Raw genomic sequence first — 20,670 nt, forward strand, 5'->3', positions numbered from 1 at the left:
ACAATTAGGCAAGAGTGAGAGTCTAAGACTTTAACCATTAGGCCAGAGTAAGAGTCTAAGACCTTAACCATTATGCCAGAGTAAGAGTTAAGACCTTAACCAGTAGGCCAGAGTTAGAGTTAAGACCTTAACCATTAGGCCAGAGTACGAGTGACCTTAACCCTTAGGCCAGAGTAAGAGTTAATACCTCAACCATTAGGCCAGAGTAGGAGTTAAGACCTTAACCATTGGGCCAGAGTACGAGTCTAAGACCTTAACCATTAGGCCAGAGTAAGAGTTAAGACCTTAGCCAGCAGGCCAGAGTAAGAGTCTAAGACGTTAACCATTAGGCCAGAGTAAGAGTCTAAGACGTTAACCATTAGGCCAGAGTAAGAGTTAAGACCTTAACCATTAGGCCAGAGTAAGAGTTAAGACCTTAACCATTAGGCCAGAGTAAGAGTCTAAGACCTTAACCATTAGGCCAGAGTAAGAGATAAGACATTAACCATAAGGCCAGAGTAAGAGTCTAAGACCTTAACCATTAGGCCAGAGTAAGAGTTAATACCTTAACCATTAGGCCAGAGTAAGAGTTAATACCTTAACCATTAGGCCAAAATAAGAGTCTAAGACCTTAACCATTAGTCCAGAGTAAGAGTCTAGACCTTATCCATTAGGCCAGAGTAAGAGTCTAAGACCTTAACCATTAGGCCAGAGTATGAGTTGAAGACCTTAACCATTAGGCCAGAGTAAGAGTTAAGACCTTAACCATTAGACCAGAGTAAGAGTTAAGACCTTAAACATTAGGCCATATTAAGAGTCTAAGACCTTAGCTATTAGGCCAGAGTAAGAGTCTATGACCTTAACCATTAGGCCAGAGTAAGAGTTAAGACCTTAACCATTAGGCCAGAGTAAGAGTCAAAACCGTAACCATTAGGCCAGAGAAAGAGCTAAGACCTTAACCATTAGGCCAGAGTAAGAGTCATGACCTTAACCATCAGGCCAGAGTAAGAGTTAAGACCTTAACCATTAGGCCAGAGTAAGAGTCTAAGACCTTAACCATTAGGCCAGAGTAAGAGTTAAGACCTTAACCAGTAGGCCAGAGTACCAGTCTAAGACCTTAACCATTAGGCCAGAGTAAAGTTAAGACATTAAACAGTAGGCCAGAGTAAGATTTAAGACCTTAACAATTAGGCCAGAGTACGAGTCTAAGACCTTAACCATTAGGCCAGAGTAAGAGTTAAGACCTTAACCAGTAGGCCAAAGTAAGAATTAAGACCTTAACCATTAGGCCAGAGTAAAAGTCTAAGACCTTAACCATTAGGCCAGAGTAAGAGTTATGACCTTAACCATTAGGCCAGAGTAAGAGTTAAGACCTTAACCAGTAGGCCAGAATAAGAGTTAAGACCTTAACCATTAGGCCAGAGTAAGAGTCTAAGACCTTAACCATTAGGCCAGAGTAAGAGTCTAAGACCTTAACCATTAGACCAGAGTAAGAGTTTAGACCTTAACAATTAGGCCAGAGTAAGAGTCTAAGACCTTAACCATTAGGCCAGAGTAAAAAATAAGACCTTAACATTTAGGCAAGAGTGAGAGTCTAAGACTTTAACCATTAGGCCAGAGTAAGAGTATAAGACCTTAACCATTATGCCAGAGTAAGAGTTAAGACCTTAACCAGTAGGCCAGAGTTAGAGTTAAGACCTTAACCATTAGGCCAGAGTACGAGTGACCTTAACCCTTAGGCCAGAGTAAGAGTTAATACCTCAACCATTAGGCCAGAGTAGGAGTTAAGACCTTAACCATTGGGCCAGAGTACGAGTCTAAGACCTTAACCATTAGGCCAGAGTAAGAGTTAAGACCTTAGCCAGCAGGCCAGAGTAAGAGTCTAAGACCTTAACCATTAGGCCAGAGTAAGAGTTAAGACCTTAACCATTAGGCCAGAGTAAGAGTCTAAGACCTTAACCATTAGGCCAGAGTAAGAGATAAGACATTAACCATAAGGCCAGAGTAAGAGTCTAAGACCTTAACCATTAGGCCAGAGTAAGAGTTAATACCTTAACCATTAGGCCAGAGTAAGAGTTAATACCTTAACCATTAGGCCAGAGTAAGAGTCTAAGACCTTAACCATTAGTCCAGAGTAAGAGTCTAGACCTTATCCATTAGGCCAGAGTAAGAGTCTAAGACCTTAACCATTAGGCCAGAGTATGAGTTGAAGACCTTAACCATTAGGCCAGAGTAAGAGTTAAGACCTTAACCATTAGACCAGAGTAAGAGTTAAGACCTTAAACATTAGGCCATATTAAGAGTCTAAGACCTTAACTATTAGGCCAGAGTAAGAGTCTAAGACCTTAACCATTAGGCCAGAGTAAGAGTTAAGACCTTAACCATTAGGCCAGAGTACGAGTCTAAGACCTTAACCATTAGGCCATATTAAGAGTCTAAGACCTTAACTATTAGGCCAGAGTAAGAGTTAAGACCTTAACCATTATGCCAGAGTAAGAGTCTAAGACCTTAACCATTAGGCCAGAGTAAGAATTAAAACCTTAACCATTGGGCCAGAGTAAGAGTTAAGACCTTAACCAGTAGTCCAGAGTAAGAGTCTAAGACCTTAACCATTAGGCCACAGTAAGAGTCTAAGACCTTAAAAAGTAGGCCAGAGTAACAGTTAAGACCTTAACCAGTAGGCCAGAGTAAGAGTCTAGACCTTAACCATTAGGCCAGAGTAAGAGTTAAGACCTTAACCATTAGGCCAGAGTAAGTGTTAAGACCTTAACCATTAGGACAGAGTAAGAGCTTAGACCTTAACCAGCAGGCCAGAGTAAGAGTCAAGACCTTAACAGTAGGCCAGAGTAAGAGTTAAGACATTAACCATTAGGCCAGAGTAAGAGTCTAAGACCTTAACCATTAGGCCAGAGTAAAATTCTAAGACCTTAACCATTAGACCAGAGTAAGAGTTAAGACCTTAACCATTAGGCCAGAGTAAGAGTCTAGACCTTAACCATAAGGCCAGAGTAAGAGTCTAAGAACTTAACCATTAGTCCAGAGTAAGAGTCTAAGACCTTAAACATTAGGCCAGAGTAAGAGTCTAAGACCTTAACCCTTAGGCCAGAGTAAGAGTTAAGACCTTAACCAGTATACCAGAGTAAGAGTCTAAGTCCTTAACCAGTAGGCCAGAGTAAGAGTTAAGACCTTAACCAGTAGGCCAGAGTAAGAATCTAAGACCGTAACCATTAGGCCAGAGAAAGAGTCTAAGACCTTAACCATTAGGCCATAGTAAGAGATAAGACATTAACCATAAGGCCAGAGTAAGAGTCTAAGACCTTAACCATTAGGCCAGAGTAAGAGTTAATACCTTAACCATTAGGCCAGAGTAAGAGTTAATACCTTAACCATTAGGCCAAAGTAAGAGTCTAAGACCTTAACCATTAGTCCAGAGTAAGAGTCTAGACCTTATCCATTAGGCCAGAGTAAGAGTCTAAGACCTTAACCATTAGGCCAGAGTATGAGTTGAAGACCTTAACCATTAGGCCAGAGTAAGAGTTAATACCTTAACCATTAGACCAGAGTAAGAGTTAAGACCTTAAACATTAGGCCATATCAAGAGTCTAAGACCTTAGCTATTAGGCCAGAGTAAGAGTCTATGACCTTAACCATTAGGCCAGAGTAAGAGTCAAAACCGTAACCATTAGGCCAGAGAAAGAGCTAAGACCTTAACCATTAGGCCAGAGTAAGAGTCATGACCTTAACCATTAGGCCAGAGTAAGAGTTAAGACCTTAACCATTAGGCCAGAGTAAGAGTCTAAGACCTTAACCATTGGGCCAGATTAAGAGTTAAGACCTTAACCATTAGGCCAGAGTACCAGTCTAAGACCTTAACCATTAGGCCAGAGTAAGAGTTAAGACCTTAACCATTAGCCCAGAGTAAGAGTTAATACCTTAACCAGTATACCAGAGTAAGAGTCTAAGTCCTTAACCAGTAGGCCAGATTAAGAGACTAAGACCTTAACCATTAGTCCAGAGTAAGAGTCTAAGACCTTAATCATTAGGCCAGAGTAAGAGTCAAGACCTTAACTATTAGGCCAGTGCAGAAGTCTAAGACCCTAACCATTAGGCCAGAGTAAGAGTTAAGACCTTAACCATTAGGCCAGATTAAGAGTCTAAGACCTTAACCACTAGGCCAGAGTAAGAGTCTAAGACCTTAACCATTAGGGCAAAGTAAGAGTTAAAACCTTAACCATTAGGCTAGAGTAAGAGTCAAACCCTTAACCATTAGGCCAGAGTAAGAGCTAAGACCTTAACCAGTAGGCCAGAGTAAGAGTCATGACCTTAACCAGTAGGCCAGAGTAAGAGTTAAGAACTTAACCATTAGGCCAGAGTAAGAGTCTAAGTCCTTAACCAGTAGGCCAGAGTAAGAGTTAAGACCTTAACCAGTAGGCCAGAGTAAGAGTTAAGACTTTAACCATTAGGCCAGAGTAAGAGTCTAAGACCTTAACCAGTAGGCCAGAGTAAGAGTTAAGAACTTAACCAGTAGGCCAGAGTAAGAATTAAGACCTCAACCATTAGGCCAGAGTGCGAGTCATGACCTTAACTAGTAGGCCAGAGTAAGAGTTAAGACCTTAACCATTAGGCCAGAGTACCAGTCTAATACCTTAACCATTAGGCCAGAGTAAGAGCTAAGACCTTAACAAGTAGGCCAGAGTAAGAGTCAAGACCTTAACCAGTAGGCCAGAGTAAGAGTTAAGACCTTCACCATTAGGCCAGAGTAAGAGTCTAAGACCTTAACCATTAGGCCAGAGTAAGAGTTAAGACCTTAACCATAAGGCCAGAGTAAGAGTCTAAGACCTTAACCATTAGGCCAGAGTAAGAGTTAAGACCTTAGCCATTAGGCCAGAGTACCAGTCTAAGACCTTAACCATTAGGCCAGAGTAAGAGTCTAAGACCTTAACCATTAGTCCAGAGTAAGAGTCTAAGACCTTAACTATTAGGCCAGAGTAGGAGTCTAAGACCTTAACCATTAGGCCAGAGTAAGAGTTAAGACCTTAACCAGTATACCAGAGTAAGAGTCTAAGTCCTTAACCAGTAGGCCAGAGTAAGAGTTAAGACCTTAACCAGTAGACCAGAGTAAGAATCTAAGACCGTAACTGTGAGAAGTTGGCCTGGCATATGCTGTTCCTAGTTATAGGGACACCTTGCACCAGTCCAATTCGACTCCTATTGATGATAGGTTTAAGACAACCTTTAAAGAAAGCTATCCTAGTGGTAGCTGTGGAGAGCAGCCTTCAGGCTAAGTCTTGAAGGAGTGTTAAGCTTATTGCTTTACCATAATAACCTCTTGAATAACCAAATGAAAGAGTAGCCCACACAGGTATATATATAAAATATATGTATTTATTCTAGACAGAATCCCACAGTCACTTTATGTGGCTAGTGGCAAAGTTACACTTCAAACAAGCATTTATAAACACAATAAATATCACAGAAATCAATGGGCCCCAGGGGGGGACCAAACCATATACTAAAATAGTGGTATAAGAACCACGACAATTCTACAGGCAATGCCTAGGGCATTCAGGATCGCTGGCCCCTTAAGAATCCACCCACAGTTAAGAGGAAGGGGACCCACGGGAGGCGTGTGCAGTGCGAGAAGTTGCTATCGGGATCGCAATGTTAGCCTATGGAGAATGTCGCGGTTGAATAATCAAGGTTTAAGGACACTTCTAACAACAGTACAAAGTTAAGGCTTGAGACTTAAGGCTTTGGAGAGCCCACCACCACGGAAGTACCGAAGTACCACTGTTACCTGCCCCAGGGAAGCCGGGTGCATAGGTCGATTCTGGTGTCGGGTCGCGGGCTGATTTTCTATGGAAAAGGAGTCCAAACTGCTGCTAGCTGGAAGTGTCGATGAAGTCGTGAAGATTAAAGTTGAACAAAAGACAAAGATGAACCTGAAAGCAGAGGGGACAGAGTCTGGGTCACAGCACAGTGACCAGGGAGCTCACAGGAAGGAGCTCGTGGATGTCGGGTGCTTCAGGTGTGGAAGGTAAAGCTGGGCTCTGCAGTCACGGGCTCCGGGAGGCTTCAAGGAAGGCCAGCTTCTGGAGGGCGACTGTTCCACGTCGGCTGAGGGTCGCTGCGGTGTTAGTGTCCCAAATGGATCCACTAAGCATTGGCAACCGCAACCCACGCAAGATGAACAAAGCAGCTGCTGGTGCAGACCCACGTGGTCTGAGGGTGCCCTACTTTGCAGGGAGCGTAGAGCAGGCCTGGAGCAACCAGGGGAACTCTTAGAAAAGAAGATTGTCCTCCGTCAGGGCCCACAAGTTGAGAGACAAGGGACCGCGGAAGGCAGCAAAATGGAGTGCGTAAAAGTGCTCCCACGGGCCACCGGAGCGGGCCAGGGAGCTGAGGGTCGGCACAAATGCTGCTTGAAGGTTGGCTCAAGAATGGGCCAAAGCACAACTTCCCCACTGGTCGGGGTCGTGTGCTGGACAAGAGGTGGCTGGTGTCTCGGGGTATGCGGGGATCTCGACACCCACGTGGTCCAGGGTGCTCAGACTTGCTGGACACACTCACAGGACGCTGGGATGCACTGGAGACCCACCTCGAGGTTGCTGGAAGGCGTCGAAGGTCGTGAGAGCAATGAAGTTCCAACCGGGTATCTTGTAGTCTTTTAGGTGCCTGCCAAGCAGGGGGATAACTCCTTTATCCCAAGGGAGATTTCTTCAGTCAGCTGGGCAGCAGCTCGTCGAAGGTCAGTTCTGTGAAGTCCTGTACGAATCTAAGGCTCTAGGGCAAAGTTATTCCCATATATCCCCAAGATTAGGGGATGGTCCAAAATAGAGCCTACCAATCAGAGTAGAGGCAGGAAAGGGTGGCTACACCCACTCCCCTTTGTGTGTTTCCCGCCTGGGCGAGGGGCAGGACGCCCCTGAACTGGTTCCAGGCGGTGTATGCAGAATTGGGGCTCTGCAGCTGCCTACGTGCAACTCTGAAAGGACATTTGGTGCACCCACCCTGTTCCAATCCACATATCCTGTCTGGGGAGGTGCTGGCACCTCCCTGCCACAGGAGCCCTATTGTCCAGATGGCGAGGCTGGGGTTTTCCCCAGCAACAGCCAGCCAGAGTCGTGTAGGTGGCGAACAGTAGCCATTTTGTGGTACATGTGCACTTTTAAATTGGTGTCCAAATTCTACCGCTTTTCCCATATCACCCTCCTAGCAAGGGGGAATCATGCCCCCATGCCCATGGCTGGACTGGGGGTATGATTCCTTCATGTTTGACACCAAACACGATATGGTTCTGTGTAGCCATTCCTAAGTTACAGCGATGACGCAATAACTTATAATGCGGTTAAGAGTATATGGTATGGCTACACTACAAACAACCCAGTAACGATTTTACGAAGGTTGCAGAGAGGTCCTACTCACGTAGGGGTCCCCCCTCACACATACCTCAGCACCCAGCCCTGTAGGATTACCAGGGCCTGCCATAGGGGTGACCTATGAGAGTATATGTGTTGTATGGTATGGGACATAGGGTACCTACATCCCTGTAAGGGGTGCTAGCACCACCTTACCCAGGCTACAGTAGTGGCCTGGTGGTGTCAGTTTGGGTGGCTGTCCCAGGGTGGCACAATAAGTGCTGCAGCCCTGGTAGGCCTACTGGAGGACCCATGCCCTGGGTACCTAGGGTACCATCTACAAGGGACTGGTAGGGCATGCCCAGCATCCAATTATGTTTGTACCTAGAGTACTCACAACAGTTTTAGGGAGAAAGCAGATAGGCTGGGGTCCTGGATAGCAGGATCCCAGCCAGACTAGTCAAAAACCACTTAAATACCAGGCAAAAAGTTGGGGGCAACCATTAGTCAGATTCCACTCTCCTACATAACCCCCCCCCCCAAACGAAAGGAGATAAGGCTAACCTTGTCCAGATAAGCCTTTATTTCCTGAGTGGCCATATAAGGAAGAACCTGTACTAACATGGTTGCTCCCTGTGTCATGGTCCACTTGGGAAATCCTACCCCAAGGGGTTCTAGAGTTTCTCCAAAGTCTAGGGAAATTACCGGTATTGGTTTTTGGGTCAGAGGTGGGCTGGTGGGGTGTCTGAGTCTGGAAGTGAGACCCTACTTGGGTTGGTCTCAACCTCCTCAGATCACTGGCCACTATGGAAGCCTTTCTGCCCATGACTGTGTCATATCTGGCCCTAAGGGTCAACCTCTGGCTGCCTACAGCTGGGGGTTGGATCCCTTTGGCTGGAATAGTGGAAGGCACTGGAAGGTTTGGGGCAGCTAGGCCCCAGGTTTCCCTGTGCTCAACAACGTCCATTTGAGGGGTGCCTATACCTAGGGGTAAGGGGGATCCCTCAGTTTGTAGAGGAATATTCACCTGGCTGAAACTACTCTGCTGGGTGTCCCTAATCTGTTGATGAGGGGGTTCCTCTGGGCAGGGGCCCAATAAGGGTCCACTGACCTCCCTGACCTCTGCAGCCCTGGGCTGACTGAGGCAGGGTAGAGAGGGGCGGGATACCTGCTCCAGACTGGGTACCACCTTGGAAGGATCTCCTGCCATCAGAGAGGTGGGCAGGTCAGGCCTGTCCACTTCTGGGGCAGTTACTTCACAAGGGGCAGGATCAGTTCCCTGAGAAACTTGACCCTTACCTGTAGTCTGGTGGGGGGAGGACTGTTCCTCTTCCCCTATGCTCTCTGTTTGGGTAGAGTGATCCATAGTTTCAGGCTTCACTCTTTCTATTTTCTCCTGGGGTGGAGGTGAGGCCCTCAGGGTCTCATCCACTTTCTCAGGGATTCCTACCATTTTTAAATGGGCCTTGTGGTCAACCTCAGCCCAGGCTGAGATTTCTAGATCATTCCCCAGTAGACAATCTACAGGCAAGTTTGGGGACACTGCCACTCTCTTGGGGCCAGTGACCCCTCCCCAGCTGAGATTTATCACTGCCATGGGATGATCTGTCCTGATTCCATCTATGTTGGTCACCTGGTAGCTAAACCCAGGTAAAAGCTGATCTAGGGGCACTAGCCTCTTGGTCACCATGGTGACACTGGCCCCTGTGTCCTTATAGGCCACAGCCTTCTGACCATTGATTATTGGTTCTTGTCTGTACCTGCCCAGAATACTGGGACTCATGGTAAAGTTGGCAAACCCCATGCCACCATCACAGACCATAGTTGCTAATGCAGGGGACCTGGCTAGGCCAGAGTCCACTGGTGTCCCCAAAGAGAACCCAACTAAGTTTTTGGGTGCACTCCCACCACCTGGGGGATTACTACTAGTAGCAACAGGAGGTGTTGGAGCTGGTTTTGGAGGAACATTCTCTTTATTGCCATTCTTTGGACAGCTGGAGTCAGTTTTCCAGTGGCCAGGTTTCTTACACACATGGCAATATGGTTTCTTGTTATTAGAGGAAGTATTTTGGGACCCACCCCCAGCACTGGGTTGTTGGGGCCCTTCAGAGGACTTTTCTTGTTTATCATCCCCACCTTTCTCTTTGGGCTTAGTGGAATCCTTCTTCTGGTCACCAACTTGGTTCTTAGGCCTAATCCTGGTTCTGACCCATTTGTCTGCCTTCTTTCCCAATTCTTGGGGAGAGGTCAGATCAGAGTCCACCAGGTGCTGGTGTAAAAGTTGGTTCTGACAATTATTAAGAATCTGCTCCCTCATAATGAGATTATACAATCCTTGATAATCATTAACTTTACTGCCATTTAACCAACCTTCCAGTGCCTTGGTTGCACAATCCACAAAGTCTACCCAATCTTGATTCTGTGCTTTCTGGGTGTCTCTGAACTTAAGTCTGTATTGATCAGTGGTTAAGCCAAACCCATCTATTAAAGCAGCTTTCAAGATATAATAATCATCAGCATCCTCTTCTCCTTCAGAGAGGAGCTTGTCTCTACCTTTATCTGAAAAGGAGAGCCACAGGATTGCTGCCCACTGCTCTACAGGGACCCTCTGTACTCTACAGGCCCTTTCAAGAGCAGATATCCATTTGTGGATATCATCCCCATTCTGATAGGGGGGCACAATCTTGTGGAGGTTCCTATTGTCAGGGACTTTCTCTCTAACTCTAGGGGTTTCATCACTGCCACCAGGGATCTCTAGACCCCACTTCTTTGAAGCTTTCTGAAGCTCCAGGGTTTCCCTGTCCAATGCTAACTGTTCTCTTTTAAGCTCAAGCTTAGCCTGCTCAAATTTGATCAGTCTGCATTTCCTCTCATGAGAGGATTCTCTTCTCTGAGAAGAGGCAGAGGACCCTTTGGATCTCCTAGAATGGTTGGATCCCACTGAGGGGGATCTGTTCCTTCTTGGATCCACCACTCTCCTTTTAAGGGTGGAGGGAGTGCCTCTTGAGCCATCACCTCCATGCTGTGAGTGGTCTGTTTCTTCCAGGTCAGGATTTTCATCCTCTTCCTGTTCCTCATCAGAGTCCACTCTGGGAGTGTCCTCTTCTGAAGGGTGCCCACCCACTCTGTCTGTCCCTCTGGATCCTATGGACTCCATAAAGTCTGCTATGAGCAGGATTTCCCTGAGACGTTTTGTGTTGGCACCTTTGTTTGTCTTCAGTTTTCTAAGGGTGCATATTTCCCTGAGCTCTGCAAAGGTGAAATTATCATACTTATCTATTGGGACCCTCTGGGGTCCTTCCATAGCCTTAGTGCCACCTGAAGACATGTTTAGTGTAGTGATGTATCTACCTACACTAAGTGTGGCCTACTGAACCCTCTCTTGAGTTGTAGTCAAGGTGTGCTAAACCCTCTACACACAACTCTAAGTTCAGTAGAACTTATTGTATTCTAGCTTGAATTTATATGTACCTTTGGTACCTTGTGGCTTTCACTTTAGAAATTCAATTTGTTATCTGGTAAAACAATGGCAAGCTTGAATCCAACCGCTGCACACCAATGTGAGAAGTTGGCCTGGCATATGCTGTTCCTAGTTATAGGGACACCTTGCACCAGTCCAATTCGACTCCTATTGATGATAGGTTTAAGACAACCTTTAAAGAAAGCTATCCTAGTGGTAGCTGTGGAGAGCAGCCTTCAGGCTAAGTCTTGAAGGAGTGTTAAGCTTATTGTTTTACCATAATAACCTCTTGAATAACCAAATGAAAGAGTAGCCCACACAGGTATATATATAACATATATGTATTTATTCTAGACAGAATCCCACAGTCACTTTATGTGGCTAGTGGCAAAGTTACACTTCAAACAAGCATTTATAAACACAATAAATAGCACAGAAATCAATGGGCCCCAGGGGGGGACCAAACCATATACTAAAATAGTGGTATAAGAACCACGACAATTCTACAGGCAATGCCTAGGGCATTCAGGATCGCTGGCCCCTTAAGAATCCACCCACAGTTAAGAGGAAGGGGACCCACGGGAGGCGTGTGCAGTGCGAGAAGTTGCTATCGGGATCGCAATGTTAGCCTATGGAGAATGTTGCGGTTGAATAATCAAGGTTTAAGGACACTTCTAACAACAGTACAAAGTTAAGGCTTGAGACTTAAGGCTTTGGAGAGCCCACCACCACGGAAGTACCGAAGTACCACTGTTACCTGCCCCAGGGAAGCCGGGTGCATAGGTCGATTCTGGTGTCGGGTCGCAGGCTGATTTTCTATGGAAAAGGAGTCCAAACTGCTGCTAGCTGGATGTGTCGATGAAGTCGTGAAGATTAAAGTTGAAGAAAAGACAAAGATGAACCTGAAAGCAGAGGGGACAGAGTCTGGGTCACAGCACAGTGACCAGGGAGCTCACAGGAAGGAGCTCGTGGATGTCGGGTGCTTCAGGTGTGGAAGGTACAGCTGGGCTCTGCAGTCACGGGCTCCGGGAGGCTTCAAGGAAGGCCAGCTTCTGGAGGGCGACTGTCCCACGTCGGCTGAGGGTCGCTGCGGTGTTAGTGTCCCGAATGGATCCACTAAGCATTGGCAACCGCAACCCACGCAAGATGAACAAAGCAGCTGCTGGTGCAGACCCACGTGGTCTGAGGGTGCTCTCCTTTGCAGGGAGCGTAGAGCAGGCCTGGAGCAACCAGGGGAACTCTTAGAAAAGAAGATTGTCCTCCGTCAGGGCCCACAAGTCGAGAGACAAGGGACCGCGGAAGGCAGCAAAATGGAGTGCGTAAAAGTGCTCCCACGGGCCACCGGAGCGGGCCAGGGAGCTGAGGATCGGCACAAATGCTGCTTGAAGGTTGGCTCAAGATTGGGCCAAAGCACAACTTCCCCACTCGTCGGGGTTGTGTGCTGGACAAGAGGTGGCCGGTGTCTCGGGGTATGCGGGGATCTCGACACCCACGTGGTCCAGGGTGTTCAGACTTGCTGGGCACACTCACAGGACGCTGTGATGCACTGGAGACCCACCTCGAGGTTGCTGGAAGGCGTCGAAGGTCATGAGAGCAACGAAGTTCCAACCGGGTATCTTGTAGTCTTTTAGGTGCCTGCCAAGCAGGGGGATAACTCCTTTATCCCAAGGGAGATTTCTTCAGTCAGCTGGGCAGCAGCTCGTCGAAGGTCAGTTCTGTGAAGTCCTGTACGAATCTAAGGCTCTAGGGCAAAGTTATTCCCATATATCCCCAAGATTAGGGGATGGTCCAAAATAGAGCCTACCAATCAGAGTAGAGGCGGGAAAGGGTGGCTACACCCACTCCCCTTTGTGTGTTTCCCGCCTGGGCGAGGGGCAGGATGCCCCTGAACTGGTTCCAGGCGGTGTATGCAGAATTGGGGCTCTGCAGCTGCCTACGTGCAACTCTGAAAGGACATTTGGTGCACCCACCCTGTTCCAATCCACATATCCTGTCTGGGGAGGTGCTGACACCTCCCTGCCACAGGAGCCCTATTGTCCAGATGGCGAGGCTGGGGTTTTCCCCAGCAACAGCCAGCCAGAGTTGTGTAGGTGGCGAACAGTAGCCATTTTGTGGTACATGTGCACTTTTAAATTGGTGTCCAAATTCTACCGCTTTTCCCATATCACCCTCCTAGCAAGGGGGAATCGTGCCCCCATGCCCATGGCTGGACTGGGGGTATGATTCCTTCATGTTTGACACCAAACACGATATGGTTCTGTGTAGCCATTCCTAAGTTACAGCGATGACGCAATAACTTATAATGCGGTTAAGAGTATATGGTATGGCTACACTACAAACAACCCAGTAACGATTTTACGAAGGTTGCAGAGAGGTCCTACTCACGTAGGGGTCCCCCCTCACACATACCTCAGCACCCAGCCCTGTAGGATTACCAGGGCCTGCCATAGGGGTGACCTATGAGAGTATATGTGTTGTATGGTATGGGACATAGGGTACCTACATCCCTGTAAGGGGTGCTAGCACCACCTTACCCAGGCTACAGTAGTGGCCTGGTGGTGTCAGTTTGGGTGGCTGTCCCAGGGTGGCACAATAAGTGCTGCAGCCCTGGTAGGCCTACTGGGGGACCCATGCCCTGGGTACCTAGGGTACCATCTACAAGGGACTGGTAGGGCATGCCCAGCATCCAATTATGTTTGTACCTAGAGTACTCACAACAGTTTTAGGGAGAAAGCAGATAGGCTGGGGTCCTGGATAGCAGGATCCCAGCCAGACTAGTCAAAAACCACTTAAATACCAGGCAAAAAGTTGGGGGCAACCATTAGTCAGATTCCACTCTCCTACATAACCCCCCCCAAACGAAAGGAGATAAGGCTAACCTTGTCCAGATAAGCCTTTATTTCCTGAGTGGCCATATAAGGAAGAACCTGTACTAACATGGTTGCTCCCTGTGTCATGGTCCACTTGGGAAATCCTATCCCCAAGGGGTTCTAGAGTTTCTCCAAAGTCTAGGGAAATTACCGGTATTGGTTTTTGGGTCAGAGGTGGGCTGGTGGGGTGTCTGAGTCTGGAAGTGAGACTAGGTCTAAGACCTTAAACATTAGACCAGAGTAAGAGTTTAGACCTTAACAATTAGGCCAGAGTAAGAGTCTAAGACCTTAACCATTAGGCCAGAGTAAAAGTTAAGACCTTAACAATTAGGCAAGAGTGAGAGTCTAAGACTTTAACCATTAGGCCAGAGTAAGAGTCTAAGACCTTAACCATTATGCCAGAGTAAGAGTTAAGACCTTAACCAGTAGGCCAGAGTTAGAGTTAAGACCTTAACCATTAGGCCAGAGTACGAGTGACCTTAACCCTTAGGCCAGAGTAAGAGTTAATACCTCAACCATTAGGCCAGAGTAGGAGTTAAGACCTTAACCATTGGGCCAGAGTACGAGTCTAAGACCTTAACCATTAGGCCAGAGTAAGAGTTAAGACCTTAGCCAGCAGGCCAGAGTAAGAGTCTAAGACCTTAACCATTAGGCCAGAGTAAGAGTCTAAGACGTTAACCATTAGGCCAGATTAAGAGTTAAGACCTTAACCATTAGGCCAGAGTAAGAGTTAAGACCTTAACCATTAGGCCAGAGTAAGAGTCTAAGACCTTAACTATTAGGCCAGAGTAAGAGATAAGACATTAACCATAAGGCCAGAGTAAGAGTCTAAGACCTTAACCATTAGGCCAGAGTAAGAGTTAATACCTTAACCATTAGGCCAGAGTAAGAGTTAATACCTTAACCATTAGGCCAAAATAAGAGTCTAAGACCTTAACCATTAGTCCAGAGTAAGAGTCTAGACCTTATCCATTAGGCCAGAGTAAGAGTCTAAGACCTTAACCATTAGGCCAGAGTATGAGTTGAAGACCTTAACCATTAGGCCAGAGTAAGAGTTAAGACCTTAACCATTAGACCAGAGTAAGAGTTAAGACCTTAAACATTAGGCCATATTAAGAGTCTAAGACCTTAGCTATTAGGCCAGAGTAAGAGTCTATGACCTTAACCATTAGGCCAGAGTAAGAGTTAAGACCTTAACCATTAGGCCAGAGTAAGAGTCAAAACCGTAACCATTAGGCCAGAGAAAGAGCTAAGATCTTAACCATTAGGCCAGAGTAAGAGTCATGACCTTAACCATCAGGCCAGAGTAAGAGTTAAGACCTTAACCATGAGGCCAGAGTAAGAGTCTAAGACCTTAACCATTAGGCCAGAGTAAGAGTTAAGACCTTAACCATTAGGCCAGAGTACCAGTCTAAGACCTTAACCATTAGGCCAGAGTAAAGTTAAGACATTAACCAGTAGGCCAGAGTAAGATTTAAGACCTTAACCATTAGGCCAGAGTACGAGTCTAAGACCTTAACCATTAGGCCAGAGTAAGAGTTAAGACCTTAACCAGTAGGCCAAAGTAAGAATTAAGACCTTAACCATTAGGCCAGAGTAAAAGTCTAAGACCTTAACCATTAGGCCAGAGTAAGAGTTATGACCTTAACCATTAGGCCAGAGTAAGAGTTAAGACCTTAACCATTAGGCCAGAGTAAGAGTCTAAGACCTTAACCATTAGGCCAGAGTAAGAGTCTAAGACCTTAACCATTAGACCAGAGTAAGAGTTTAGACCTTAACAATTAGGCCAGAGTAAGAGTCTAAGACCTTAACCATTAGGCCAGAGTAACAGTTAAGACCTTAACAATTAGGCAAGAGTGAGAGTCTAAGACTTTAACCATTAGGCCAGAGTAAGAGTATAAGACCTTAACCATTATGCCAGAGTAAGAGTTAAGACCTTAACCAGTAGGCCAGAGTTAGAGTTAAGACCTTAACTATTAGGCCAGAGTACGAGTGACCTTAACCCTTAGGCCAGAGTAAGAGTTAATACCTCAACCATTAGGCCAGAGTAGGAGTTAAGACCTTAACCATTGGGCCAGGGTACGAGTCTAAGACCTTAACCATTAGGCCAGAGTAAGAGTTAAGACCTTAGCCAGCAGGCCAGAGTAAGAGTCTAAGACCTTAACCATTAGGCCAGAGTAAGAGTCTAAGACCTTAACCATTAGGCCAGAGTAAGATATAAGACATTAACCATAAGGCCAGAGTAAGAGTCTAAGACCTTAACCATTAGGCCAGAGTAAGAGTTAATACCTTAACCATTAGGCCAGAGTAAGAGTTAATACCTTAACCATTAGGCTAGAGTAAGAGTCTAAGACCTTAACCATTAGTCCAGAGTAAGAGTCTAGACCTTATCCATTAGGCCAGAGTAAGAGTCTAAGACCTTAACCATTAGGCCAGAGTATGAGTTGAAGACCTTAACCATTAGGCCAGAGTAAGAGTTAAGACCTTAACCATTAGACCAGAGTAAGAGTTAAGACCTTAAACATTAGGCCATATTAAGAGTCTAAGACCTTAACTATTAGGCCAGAGTAAGAGTCTAAGACCTTAACCATTAGGCCAGAGTAAGAGTTAAGACCTTAACCATTGGGCCAGAGTAAGAGTCAAAACCGTAAATATTAGGCCAGAGAAAGAGCTAAGACCTTAACCATTAGGCCAGAGTAAGAGTCATGACCTTAACCATTAGGCCAGAGTAAGAGTTAAGACCTTAACCATTAGGCCAGAGTAAGAGTCTAAGACCTTAACCATTAGGCCAGAGTACCAGTCTAAGACCTTAACCATTAGGCCAGAGTAAGAGTTAAGACCTTAACCAGTAGGCCAAAGTAAGAGTTAAGACCTTAACCATTAGGCCAGAGTAAAAGTCTAAGACCTTAACCATTAGCCCAGAGTAAGAGTTAAGACCTTAACCATTAGGCCAGAGTAAGAGTTAACACCTTAACCAGTATACCAGAGTAAGAGTCTAAATCCTTAACCAGTAGGCCAGATTAAGAGACTAAGACCGTAACCATTAGTCCAGAGTAAGAGTCTAGACCTTAACCATTAGGCTAGAGTAAGAGTCTAAGACCTTAACCCTTAGGCCAGAGTAAGAGTCAAGACCTTAACTATTAGGCCAGTGTAAGAGTCTAAGACCTTAACCATTAGGCCAGAGTAAGAGTTAAGACCTTAACCATTCGGCCAGAGTAAGAGTTAAGACCTTAACCATTAGCCCAGAGTAAGAGTTAATACCTTAACCAGTATACCAGAGTAAGAGTCTAAGTCCTTAACCAGTAGGCCAGATTAAGAGACTAAGACCTTAACCATTAGTCCAGAGTAAGAGTCTAGACCTTAACCATTAGGCTAGAGTAAGAGTCTAAGACATTAACCATTAGGCCAGAGTAAGAGTCAATACCTTAACTATTAGGCCAGTGCAGAAGTCTAAGACCTTACCAATTAGGCCAGAGTAAGAGTTAAGACCTTAACCATTAGGCCAGATTAAGAGTCTAAGACCTTAACCACTAGGCCAGAGTAAGAGTCTAAGACCTTAACCATTAGGGCAGAGTAAGAGTTAAAACCTTAACCATTAGGCTAGAGTAAGAGTCAAACCCTTAACCATTAGGCCAGAGTAAGAGCTAAGACCTTAACCATTAGGCCAGAGTAAGAGTCATGACCTTAACCAGTAGGCCAGAGTAAGAGTTAAGAACTTAACCATTAGGCCAGAGTAAGAGTCTAAGTCCTTAACCAGTAGGCCAGAGTAAGAGTTCAGACCTTAACCAGTAGGCCAGAGTAAGAGTTAAGACCTTAACCAGTAGGCCAGAGTAAGAGTTAAGAACTTAACCAGTAGGCCAGAGTAAGAATTAAGACCTCAACCATTAGGCCAGAGTAAGAGTCATGACCTTAACCAGTAGGCCAGAGTAAGAGTTAAGACCTTAACCATTAGGCCAGAGTTCCAGTCTAAGACCTTAACCATTAGGCCAGAGTAAGAGTTAAGACCTTAACCATTAGGCCAGAGTACCAGTATAAGACCTTAACCATTAGGCCAGAGTACGAGTGTAAGACCTTAACCATTAGGCCAGAGTAAGAGTTAAGACCTTAAACAGTAGGCCAAAGTAAGAATTAAGACCTTAACCATTAGGCCAGAGTAAAAGTCTAAGACCTTAACCATTAGGCCAGAGTAAGAGTTATGACCTTAACCATTAGGCCAGAGTACGAGTTAAGACCTTAACCAGTAGGCCAGAATAAGAGTTGAGACCTTAACCATTAGGCCAGAGTAAGAGTCTAAGACCTTAACCATTAGGCCTGAGTAAGAGTCTAAGACCTTAAACATTAGACCAGAGTAAGAGTTTAGACCTTAACAATTAGGCCAGAGTAAGAGTCTAAGACCTTAACCATTAGGCCAGAGTAAAAGTTAAGACCTTAACAATTAGGCAAGAGTGAGAGTCTAAGACTTTAACCATTAGGCCAGAGTAAGAGTCTAAGACCTTAACCATTATGCCAGAGTAAGAGTTAAGACCTTAACCAGTAGGCCAGAGTTAGAGTTATGACCTTAACCATTAGGCCAGAGTACGAGTGACCTTAACCCTTAGGCCAGAGTAAGAGTTAATACCTCAACCATTAGGCCAGAGTAGGAGTTAAGACCTTAACCATTGGGCCAGAGTACGAGTCTAAGACCTTAACCATTAGGCCAGAGTAAGAGTTAAGACCTTAGCCAGCAGGCCAGAGTAAGAGTCTAAGACCTTAACCATTAGGCCAGAGTAAGAGTCTAAGACGTTAACCATTAGGCCAGAGTAAGAGTTAAGACCTTAACCATTAGGCCAGAGTAAGAGTTAAGACCTTAACCATTAGGCCAGAGTAAGAGTCTAAGACGTTAACCATTAGGCCAGAGTAAGAGTTAAGACCTTAACCATTAGGCCAGAGTAAGAGATAAGACATTAACCATAAGGCCAGAGTAAGAGTCTAAGACCTTAACCATTAGGCCAGAGTAAGAGTTAATACCTTAACCATTAGGCCAGAGTAAGAGTTAATACCTTAACCATTAGGCCAAAATAAGAATCTAAGACCTTAAACATTAGTCCAGAGTAAGAGTCTAGACCTTATCCATTAGGCCAGAGTAAGAGTCTAAGACCTTAACCATTAGGCCAGAGTACCAGTCTAAGACCTTAACCATTAGGCCAGAGTAAGAGTTAAGACCTTAACCATTAGGCCAGAGTAAAAGTCTAAGACCTTAACCATTGGGCCAGATTAAGAGTTAAGACCTTAACCATTAGGCCAGAGTACCAGTCTAAGACCTTAACCATTAGGCCAGAGTAAGAGTTAAGACCTTAACCAGTAGGCCAAAGTAAGAGTTAAGACCTTAACCATTAGGCCAGAGTAAAAGTCTAAGACCTTAACTATTAGCCCAGAGTAAGAGTTAAGACCTTAACCATTAGGCCAGAGTAAGAGTTAACACCTTAACCAGTATACCAGAGTAAGAGTCTAAATCCTTAACCAGTAGGCCAGATTAAGAGACTAAGACCGTAACCATTAGTCCAGAGTAAGAGTCTAGACCTTAACCATTAGGCTAGAGTAAGAGTCTAAGACCTTAACCATTAGGCCAGAGTAAGAGTCAAGACCTTAACTATTAGGCCAGTGTAAGAGTCTAAGACCTTAACCATTAGGGCAGAGTAAGAGTTAAGACCTTAACCATTCGGCCAGAGTAAGAGTTAAGAACTTAACCATTAGCCCAGAGTAAGACTTAATACCTTAACCAGTATACCAGAGTAAGAGTCTAAGTTCTTAACCAGTAGGCCAGATTAAGAGACTAAGACCTTAACCATTAGTCCAGAGTAAGAGTCTAGACCTTAACCATTAGGCTAGAGTAAGAGTCTAAGACCTTAACCATTAGGCCAGAGTAAGAGTCAAGACCTTAACTATTAGGCCAGTGCAGAAGTCTAAGACCTTAACCATTAGGCCAGAGTAAGAGTTAAGACCTTAACCATTAGGCCAGATTAAGAGTCTAAGACCTTAACCACTAGGCCAGAGTAAGAGTCTAAGACCTTAACCATTAGGGCAGAGTAAGAGTTAAAACCTTAACCATTAGGCTAGAGTAAGAGTCAAACCCTTAACCATTAGGCCAGAGTAAGAGCTAAGACCTTAACCATTAGGCCAGAGTAAGAGTCATGACCTTAACCAGTAGGCCAGAGTAAGAGTTAAGAACTTAACCATTAGGCCAGAGTAAGAGTCTAAGTCCTTAACCAGTAGGCCAGAGTAAGAGTTAAGACCTTAACCAGTAGGCCAGAGTAAGAGTTAAGACCTTAACCAGTAGGCCAGAGTAAGAGTTAAGAACTTAACCAGTAGGCCAGAGTAAGAATTAAGACCTCAACCATTAGGCCAGAGTAAGAGTCATGACCTTAACCAGTAGGCCAGAGTAAGAGTTAAGACCTTAACCATTAGGCCAGAGTACCAGTCTAAGACCTTAACCATTAGGCCAGAGTAAGAGTTAAGACCTTAACCATTAGGCCAGAGTACCAGTCTAAGACCTTAACCATTAGGCCAGAGTACGAGTGTAAGACCTTAACCATTAGGCCAGAGTAAGAGTTAAGACCTTAACCAGTAGGCCAAAGTAAGAATTAAGACCTTAACCATTAGGCCAGAGTAAGAGTTATGACCTTAACCATTAGGCCAGAGTACGAGTTAAGACCTTAACCAGTAGGCCAGAATAAGAGTTAAGACCTTAACCATTAGGCCAGAGTAAGAGTCTAAGACCTTAACCATTAGGCCAGAGTAAGAGTCTAAGACCTTAAACATTAGACCAGAGTAAGAGTTTAGACCTTAACAATTAGGCCAGAGTAAGAGTCTAAGACCTTAACCATTAGGCCAGAGTAAAAGTTAAGACCTTAACAATTAGGCAAGAGTGAGAGTCTAAGACTTTAACCATTAGGCCAGAGTAAGAGTCTAAGACCTTAACCATTATGCCAGAGTAAGAGTTAAGACCTTAACCAGTAGGCCAGAG

Source organism: Triturus cristatus, chromosome 1_2 (assembly GCF_964204655.1).
Source record: "Triturus cristatus chromosome 1_2, aTriCri1.1, whole genome shotgun sequence".
NCBI classification, from domain to species: Eukaryota; Metazoa; Chordata; class Amphibia; order Caudata; family Salamandridae; genus Triturus; species Triturus cristatus.